We start from the raw sequence: 10640 nt of genomic DNA on the forward strand, positions 1-10640 counted from the left end.
TTGGTACAGAAGTCCCCACAGAGCAGAAGAAGCCAGGAGGACATGGGAATCCAGTCTGACTGTCTAGTGGTGAAGGCTCAGAGGCTCCCCCAACACAAACAAACCCTGCAGCACATCGCCCACCTGGGAGAGTCCTCCCTTTAAACAAACAGCATTCAAGCACAGTTGTTATCACCCCAACAGAGCTGCAATTACCTGTAATTGTTTTTGGAATGCGCCTCTAAATTTATACTGCAGCTGTCTGCAACATCTGTGAGAAATGCATAACAAGTAACTGATAGGGTGGAGTGAATGCATTGTACCTGTTCCTCTACAGTACATCCCAGGGTCACACAGGGAGCACTGCCATTCCTCAACCAGTCCTGACATGTTTCCATAGGTCCCTGCTGGACAAGGATGTTGACTTGCTGATCCTCTGGGACAATAAAATCCTCTCTCACATGGAAGTGGCATCGTCATTCCTGAGGTACAGGTAGAGCGCAAAACACACTGATGCTCCCAGCTGCTAAATGCTTTGTCATCCAACACTTTTTTCAACCCATCAGCGTTACCTTGATCTTGACAATAAGAGCCAGCAGGGCATGTCTCGCAGCTGCCCTGGCCTGGCCTGAGCTGGTAGGTGCCTGGAAGACAGGCTGTCTGTCTGACACTGCCCTGGAGCAACCATTAGATTGATTTTAGTAGAATTTATATCAGAGGAATAATAGGCATCATCAGGCATGATCACGGAGCACCAATAACAGTGACAGACACAAATACAGGGACAGGACTGATGCAGTAACGCACCTTTCATGACACAATGAAAGCAACAGCTGAGAGGGAAGACTCATGCAGAGACATCACATACAATATTCAGCACTGATGACAATAGCTTGAAGATTAAGACTGGATGGTTGACCTTCTCACAGCAATGTCCCACTGAGCAGACATGTTGTTGTGGTGTCTCAGAGCTCTGTCCCTCAGGACAGTAGTAGCCTTCTGCACACAGGCCACTCGGCTCGGCTTTTCCTCTCTGGTTGCAGTAGTGACCTGGAGGACAGAGCTGGCAAGCCTCAACTGTAGATCCACCGAGGGAGCCTGACAGACAGCAGACATTATACATATCAATTGAAAATTAAATAATGAATTGATATCCTTTAAAAAGTCTGGAAACATTTGGAGTTACATGTTTATTGACCTGCAAAAAACAATCAGCAAATCACTTTGTAAGTCGACCTAATGACAGCATTAAAACAGACAGCAATGTTAATTTGATTCAAAGTACATACCTATTCCCTCGTCAGTTTCTAATTCATAACCATACAAAGGGGCTACTGCACATTTTAATAGGATTCTAGCTGTCCGCCGCGAGACAAGACTACAACTGTTTGATTAAACCACTTTGTGACTGAAATTATTCATAGGCGCCCAAGGGACAGAAAAAAAGGCTTCAATTGAAGTTTTCATATTTCTCCACATCACTGAACTGCAAAGATAGATGCTAGTTCGTGTAAGGGCATTCGCAGGAAAAAACTGACACTGCAACAAAGAGGATTACGTGCTGTACTTCTCAGTTTAGGATTGTGTCTGATTACTCATTCATCATTAATTCATGACTGAAAAAGGGCAGGGGGGTGCTGACTTGTCCAGAATTGTCTCTCTTTTCAAGGGATGAGAAAAGATTCAGTTTTCTTTTGAAAATGTAATTTTTCACAAAAATCAAACAATAAATGGGAATACTAGATGAATCACATAATTACAGCCAACGAGCAATATCTCACTTTTCACTGTCCCGAGAGGACAGGGCAGAGGAAGAGGAGTTCCAAGGGGGCAGTAGTGTCCAGTGGGGCAGGGGGTAGCATGGGGGTCTAGAGAGCCTTTGGGGCAGAGAAATCCTGCAGCACAGGGCCCTGCTGGGGCATCCAGACCGGTCTGGTTACAGTAAGAGCCAGCCTCACAGGGCTGGGGGTAGGCGGAGCCTGAAGGACAATAGAAACCTGAAAAATAGCCACAAAACATATCACTGAAATAAATTAACTTCAGAGAGACCAAAAGTCCAATCAGGAGGATTACAGGTCTTGTGCACACACTCCCTCTGGAGATAACAGATTTTCTCAAACTCTGAACTTTTTATTCCCACTCTTATTTTCAGCCTCTTCTATTTACACTTAACCCAGCAGATTTTTTTTCTTATGTTCCAGCAGGCAGTAATTACTCTGCTGCCAGAATTTAAAAGCGTTCCTTGCTGGTCTGACATCAGCTGTTATTTCAGTGCCGCTGCGCATCACCACCCAACCATCTCAAGCTCCTCAAAAGGGAGGTCTATCTCCAGCATTATGGCTTTTCATCAAATCGGGGAATTTGAACTTTCAAAGGTTCATCTGCGAGAGGAATTCTATTTGCATAACCATGAGCAATTATCTTGTGCTATCTTGCCTGATTCAATGTACCATGGTGATAAATTGATAATGAGGTGGAATTGACGAAGCCGTTTCTGTAATTCTTGATTTTTTACAGAATTAACAATGAAAGAAAAGACTGAGCATTAATTCCTGTCCTGTTTCAGCCATCAATGTTTAAACAGTGTCGATGAAGATAAAGTAGTATTAAAGCTAGAGTATGTCGCACGCACCGGAGAGAGAGCAGATGGAATCAGTCAAATGTCACAGCAATTACATTAAGTGGGACTACCACGTCATGAGCAAGGAAGATAACACGAGAGCCTGAAGGAATGATCAAAGTATGACATTGAGTGCACAAGTTCACTGTCAGGTTTCACCCACCCCTTGGGCATATATCTCCTCTGTAGGTGGAACATGCATAATGTGGACTCTTGAGATGTGGTAGTGGGTGAGTCACAGCATGTTCTGAATCTGCCCGTGGCGGCGCTAACACATCGATCCAGCTAGCATCTCTTCCTGTTACAGAACATGGTAGATAAAGCATGAAAGTTAATATCTTTGTCGTGCAGGCAAGAAACCAAAGAGGTGCTGCTCTCTCTTTCTACATGCTGATTTTACAGTTTTGACTGCCAAAGGAACAACAATCTTTCTACAATGTAATACTGCAAGGCAAATGATTAATTTGTAGAATATTTTAGGGGGAAGGTCAAACTGAAAAGCTGCTGCTTTGCACGACATTTTTCACAACATGTAAGGCTTTGCATTCTGGTTGAATAGTTTGAAGAAACTGATGTACTGTCCTGTCAGAGGAAGCATTTATTGTGTTGGAGAAACCCATATTTTACCAGAATTACTGGAGTTATTGAAGCAGGACAGATTGTGCATCCAGAGGGCGGCACCTGCCTTTGTGGTATAAGCCTCCAGTATTTCACAAAGACAGCTGAATAAAGAGGAGTTGGCTCGAGGTGTGGGGCTATCGGCACCTCCAGAACAGAAGAAACCTGCATAGCACAGACCTAACACAGGGAGGCATTAGAAAAGGCTTGCAAGGATGGAACAAGTACACACACTCATTACATGTGATCTTGGCCTGATAATTCAGTTTGATCTAGTTTTACTTCATTACTTATTTGAATCCCCAGAAAAACTTGTGTTGGCAGCGATTCAGGGGTCTGGAACCAGGCTAATGTGACGTGTACTTAGTTACAGTGTATAGCTGAAACAGGAAATGTCCTCTATTCTAATTGAGCTATTCCTAACCATCCTAATGGGAAACCTGGTGAAATCCCCCACCTGAGGGCTGTGAGCCTCCAGGACTGATGCAGTATCTCCCTGGGGAGCAAGGGTGGCAGTGAGAGGCAGAAGAAGCTCCAGGCTCTGGGAGGAAGTTGCCAACAGGACAGGGTTTGGGTGACCCACTACCCTGAGGACAGAAGTATCCCTTGGGACAAACATCTCCGTAAGGCCTGGAGACAGGAGAAGCCTCAGTGGACCCCAGGGAACAGAAATATCCTGTGGTGGACAATGTGGTTAGACATATCACTGAAAACACTGCGACATCTCCGGTGTAGGATTAGCGAACTGTGTTATTCAGAGGCTTCATAACATGCAGTGGAGGAAAAGACACTCTTATAGCTCAATTCTCTGTCGTCATTTCCCATAGCGATGCTGGAATGTCAGACCTGGGCTGCAGGGTCCAGCTGGCTCTGTCAGAGCACTGCTGTTACAGAAGGAGCCAGAGGGGCAGGGGGAGCAGTCAGTCAGGGACGCCCTTCCAGGTGATGGACTGACACTGCCCATCGGACATGGAGATGGCACAGATGAACCCTCCGTACAGTAGAAACCTGGGTTTTAGAATGGGCTTAATTTGACCTTTGTTTCTTTGTTTACAGTTTATAGTATGCATGTGAGTACACAGACAGTTTTTAAATTACCTGGTGGGCAGGTGTTACAGGTGGCTTGTCCAGATGAAGATTGAAAAGTGCCAGCGCTACAGATGGCCGGCTCAGCACTACCATGTGGACATGCACGGCCAGGTGGGCACTGATATCCTGTGACACAGTTAAATGAAGTTCAAACTGTTATCTGGTGCCTCCTTGTGTACAATGAAAACAGGAGTAATGTGCCTATAAATATAGTGCTAAATATCCTTTTAAATACACTGATGTGGCAATAATCCATGAAAGCAAGCATGGCTGCTGTATTTCACTGTGCCCAATGTGGTACCATGGAAACAAAGCAGGAAGAGAGTGACTCCGAGCACTATTTGTCTTGTATGAAAATCCTGTGGGAGGCAAGGAGCAGAGAAACGGGCTCAACAGCAGGTGCCTGACTCTGACAGCAATGAGCTGGAGACTCTTTATAGGTTCTGGGCCATTTCATGCTCAAATTAGCAAAACATCTTCTCAATCACAGGCCAAAAGGCGGCGGGGTTGCCTCTCAGAGAATTTCTAGGTATGCATGTAATATAAGAGGAGGGAGAAAGCTCACCTGAGGCATTAAATCACCTCCATTCTTGTGAGGAAGTACATAAAGCTTGGTCTTCTGAACCAACCTCATCATGCATAACTGTTCGGAAACCAGACTTAGAGCCACCGTGTTGAAAAAAAGAAAAAGAAGATGAAGTGCAGAGACTACCGTGGTTAAACCAGAGCTGACCCCTGATGATGTACTGTACCTGGCTGATGTCCAGACACTGATCCTGGTGGACAGAACCACCCCGGGGGACAGAGGAGGTCGACAGATGTCTGAGCCCATAAGGGGCAGTAAGAGCCTGGATAACAAGCTTCACAGTCAGCCTCAGTCTCAGCTGCAGACTTCCCCAAGAAAGTACCTATATGGAGGAGACAAATTATCATGTGAGTAAAAATAACTTCCACTCTACTTATTAATCATTTTGTCTCTCCCACACTCACACACTCACACACACACAGAAAGAAAAGGAAATAGCATGGCTTAGCAGTGTCATGTATGCACACCACAGATTGCTCCATTCATTCACTTAGGTAAGTAGCTAGCTGACCGTTATGACAGTTTTATTGGACTCACATTAGGTTTTACACCCTCCTCTAAAGTTCTGGATACATTAAACCATTATAATTTCCCTCTGAGGTCAGACACATAGCTCATTCAGGGAAATGAACTTCCATACTGCTGTTTAACAGCATGTTCATGATACATAACTGAAAGAAATCATTTTCATTTCTCTCAGAGCTCTGTCTGGATATGTTGCTGTTCTACCTGGAGGACAGGGGCTTGGCTTTGCACTCCCTTTAGAACAATAGTGGCCTGCAGGACACACATCACCATGGAACTGACCCAGGGTTGAATCGCCAGGAAGTGGGGATGAAGATGTGGTATCTCCTGTAACTGAGACAATAGACCTTTATTGGTATGTCATTACTCATTAGGTTAGTGAGTGAACTAAAAGGCCAGAGCTATTCTCTGCAATCCTAGGGAGGATTACTACTAAGACAATGAAGACTGGTAAATGTTCTGTGGAGACCTCGCCAGCACTGTTGGGTCAAAGGCCATGACAATGTTAAATAAAAACAGAGCATCGAGATAAGATGGTGCACAGCACAGTATTTTTGAGGCTTGTGTCACGTTACCCTTGGCTTTTTTATATTAGAAATACCATTTCTAAAATAACAAGGCATGCATGTTGCCATGCATTTATTAACACAATGTAAAGGGCAAGAATAATCGGCCTGTTACCTGTAGAATTACCCCAAGGTGTGGCCGTTCTGGATCCCCCTGTGCAGTAGAAGCCTGGGTTGCAGGGCCCAGATGGGGAGGAAAGGCCAACCTCAGCGCAGAAATGACCAGGCAAACAGGACTGACATACTTCTATGGAAACTGCCCCTGGAACACCACATATGACAACTTTTATGTTTGATCTAAATGATAAAATATGGGTGGAATCAGGATCAGGTGAAATAATTCCACTTAATTTGCTTTTCGTAATTGTTTTCTGAAGAATGAGGGGAAATTCTTTCAATGATTTAACTTAGTCAATCAATAACTTCAGTTAAGTAAGCCCATTATGTTCAAATGTCACCAGCAATGTATCTGTGTAATTATTCAGTGTCAGATGTCACCATCCATGGAGCTGAAGGTGCCTGCAGGGCAGGGAACCATATAGCTGGTACCCTGGGGACAATAGGACCCTGCAGAGCAGCGACTTCCTGTTGGGCCCTCCTCTGGCTGGGCAGAAGTAGAACCTTGGATACAGAGGTAACTAGGAGCAGAGAGATGAGGACAGAGATGATGGGGAGGGGGATACGGGATGTAGAGAGTGATAGATGAGAAAGACAGAGGCAGAGACAGAGCATAAGGGAGGTTTAATTATAGACAAGGGAGACAGACTTAAACAGAAACAGGATGTCATATCTTTCATAGTCTATCGGTGAACATGATGAAGTATGTGCTCAGTCTGCCTGTGTTTACCCAGGAGAGCAGAGCCCAGTGGGAGCAGCCAGTCCAGAGGTACTGCAATATCTCCCTGGAGGGCAGAGCTCACAGCCCGACTTATTGGACAACCCCATCTGCCCGCTAAAAGCACCAGCTGGGCATGGGAATGCTACACCAGACTGCGTTCCTGTAGATAAACAGCGCATAATATCTACAGATGGTCCAGGACTAAACATCACAGAACAGTGTGTGAGGACAATCCTTATCTTGATTATGCTCTATAATGGCCATTTGCATAATTAGAAAGCTATTTACTGTTACAGCCACTCATTCAGGAGTACACACAAAACAGGAACAATATTCATCAACATTTTGCATGCAACACAGCACATTATTATAATTAATAAACCTCACTGAGCCTGCAGCGTCACTTGTGTCGCACGTATATTTATACGTGATAACATGATCTGATAACGTACGTTTGTCATGAATGTGTTAGAATAGCTCCACTATTGTATCCTACCTTGTGGGCAATAGTGTCCTTTAGGACACAGCATGGGAGTGTGAGTCCCAGACACATGGCCAGTGTCAGCATCCACTGAGCCAGCACAGTAAAATCCTGCAGGACATTTGACACACGCTGCCTATGGAGGGGTAAATAATGCACATCATTTTTTCTACACCTTACAAACACATATCTATGACTACAGCTGTTCACTAACATCAACAGACACGAACACCTCAGTCGCTTGTGTTGGAGATTATAGAAGCTAAACTATAAACTGTATACAGTACACACAGATGAGCCTGCTGCAACATTATCTCTTGCTTTCCCTCAGAATGGGCAAATAACACAGCTCCATTATACACGATCTAGTTTTAGGTTAACATATATTTGTCAGTCCAGCGTGTCAAACCCTATACTTCATAAGACTGTAGAATAATTACTGTAGGTTATTTTAATTGCATCATATAATAGGTGCACTTTGCCTGTGGGACACATCTTCCTCACCTGTCCAGGTAAATCCTGGTACGTCCCTGGCAAACAGGGTACTTGTCTATCAGATCCGGGTGGGCACATGGTTCCAGGTGAGCAGGGTATAGAGGCCTGCTGGCTGCCGTTTTCTCTGCCTGGACAGTAAGAGCCAGCTGGGCAGATATGAGAAGGCAAAGAGAGCCCTCTGGTGACACACAGGAAACCTGCAAAAGAAAGAGAGCTCTGTGAAGCAGCCTCAGAGACTGTGTGAAGGGATTATCCCCCGATAAATCAAGTTATGTAATGGGAGCTTTATCTTTTAGCCGATAAAAAGACACATAATTAAACGCTACATGCAACAGGTGCTAAATTAGTTCCAACCTGGAGGACAAAGCAGGCAGTCGGAGAGATGACTGTTCCTGGTTTTGTTGCTGTAATGTCCAATGGGACAGGGCAGTGGTGCTGAGGAGCCCTGGGGACAGTAATGACCTTTAGGACATCTGTCACCTGTTGTCCCTCCATCCTCTGGTGTAGGCGACCAGGCCCCAGACATGCAGTAGTACCCACCGCTACACTGGCCTGATGCAACACCCTTCCCAGGGGATGCACAGAAGACCCCTGGTTTGATCAGAAAAAAAGGGGTGAAATTAAGTGGAATGGAAAATTACCCTGAATTACCTTGCAGAACACAAAATGTGGAACAAGCACTGTATACTGAATTAATCCCACCTGAGATACAGTGTTTGATCTGATTATTTTGCTTCTTTACCCTCAAGGTCATCATAAACCCTGCTTCAACTACTCAACCTTAAAGCAACTTATAATGATTAGCGGTAAATGGTGTATGACCTGGAGGGCAGGGCAAGCAGTCCTGGGGTTTTGCCATCCGAGTGTGGGGGTTGAGGGATCCAGCTGGACAAGGGTACTGGTGTTTGGACCAGGTCCCGGGCGGGCAGTAATGACCCACTGGACACTCATAGCTCCTTGACAAAGTGCCATTATGTCTGCCAGGACAATAAAAACTATCCAGACAAAACAATGATGGAATAATTTAGGATTTGGCTGCTAGTGGTGGCACTGAGGCATAAATGTACTTGTGTCTGTGCGTGTGCTGTATATATGTATGCATGTAAGCATCAAAAACAAACCATGTACAGTATAGTTACTGTTCATTCCTAATCCATCATGCTCATACTGAATGTGACAATGCGTATATGTTTACAGTGGAGAGTGACAACGTGTGGCTGATAAGAGACTTTACCCCTGGGGACAGACACTGCAGCTGGCTCGACCGTCTTCTGTGCTGATGGTTCCCAGGGGGCAATGCTCAGGAGTCACAGAGCCCTCAGAACAGTAATAGCCTGGTTGTGTGAAGACAAGAGTCATGAAAGGGATGCACACTCAAGCACACACACACACATACGCACACACAATCCACAGGAGACGGGGTCAAATTTCCAGTGTCAACAGAGCAGCTGCTTATATTTAGCTCTATTAACTTGAAAGACTGTTTTGTTTACCTGTTCACTCAGCTGGCTCTGGGCTTACTCTATGTATATTTTAAGCTTAATAAGTGTGCTTGAAAATTCCCATGTATTTGCTATAATGTCGTGAAAAGTTTAGCTTTTTGCTGCCATTTCCTGTCCAATTTTCTGTCTGATGTTTTTTCTATTGACTGTTTTCATGTGTTTTCTTTTGACAAATTTCTCTCATTTCATTGAAAAATGACAGACAGATTCAGAGAGATCTGATCACCCTTTGGGCACTGTCCACCCCGGCTGTCTCTCAAAGGAGGGTCAGGACGATCTGCACCCTCCAGACAGAAGAAACCTTCCCAGCATTTTCCTGAAGGTGCTGAGAGCCCCACAGCATCGCAGTAGTAACCAGGGAGACATGGCCAGCAATCCTCCTGAGAGGGGAAATGAAAGAGAGAGGAAGAAGACAAAGGAAGAGGGAGACAGTGAGAGAGAGGCTGTAAGTAAATGGTAAAAAAGAGAGAGTGCCTCGGTGCAACATTGATTGGGGATTAGATATTGATGAGCTGTCACAGTGAAACACAGAGAAACCATTGGAAGTTACTGTATATTCTGTATAGGGTGGTATGGCAGGACTGCTGACCATAAACCTTTCCAAAGCAGAGTCTGATAGACATCTATAGGATGCTGTCTTGACCAAGAGTGTTGATATAATAACAAAAATAATAAAAAGTAAGGCATGGAATGAAATAACATCAATATGTCATGTGTCACAAAAAAAATCCATCTCTACACAGATTTTCACAATTCACTAAACAAAACAAAATTTGACATTTCTAAATGAAATTCGACCCTGGCGTCATTTTGAGGGGACAGATTTCTCTTTTAATCACTGTCAAGGGGACATGTGAGTGTGATATTGAGTCAAAGCGACCTTGGAGACTAATTTGGTGAGGTTAGAGAATGTTCCACGTGGACAGGGAAGAGGATGGACGGTGGCCTGGGGGCAGTAATGACCAGCTGGACATGGCCCTCCCTCTCCTGGTGAGAGACACAGAGAACAGCTGCCATTTGTCAACTACCTCAAAATAGAAATACTGATGGAGAACCACTTGCACAGATAACCTTAAGTCTGACAATTCTAGTAAGAAAGAAGTAGTATTATCAGACTGCATTTCTTGAATGTGTGAACATGAAGCACATGCCTGGTGAAGAGTTTGTTTACCTGTAGTCTGTGAGAGAGGTTGTGGAGATGTGTTTCCATGTGTGCAGTAATATCCTTCCTGACATGGTCCAGTGACAGTGGTGCTATTTCCAGAAGAGCAGTAATGGCCGCCGTCACACTGCTTGCACTGAGAGACAGATGAGTAGCCGGGGTCAGGACCATAAGTTCCC

The 10640-nt window shown here is 44.7% G+C and overlaps 1 long non-coding RNA gene across 1 annotated transcript; it reads right to left on the minus strand.

Annotated features, from left to right (window-relative positions):
• Positions 1 to 9051: 9051 nt before the first annotated feature.
• LOC143323513 (uncharacterized) lies at positions 9052 to 10285 on the minus strand. Its single transcript, XR_013077401.1, has 3 exons — positions 10180 to 10285; positions 9526 to 9679; positions 9052 to 9131 (listed from the first exon to the last, which is right to left on the minus strand). It is a non-coding gene; the product is annotated as an uncharacterized LOC143323513 (long non-coding RNA).
• Between the last annotated feature and the right edge of the window lie 355 nt (positions 10286 to 10640).

The sequence above is a fragment of the Chaetodon auriga genome, chromosome 7 (genome assembly GCF_051107435.1).
Source record: "Chaetodon auriga isolate fChaAug3 chromosome 7, fChaAug3.hap1, whole genome shotgun sequence".
Lineage (NCBI taxonomy): Eukaryota > Metazoa > Chordata > Actinopteri > Chaetodontiformes > Chaetodontidae > Chaetodon > Chaetodon auriga.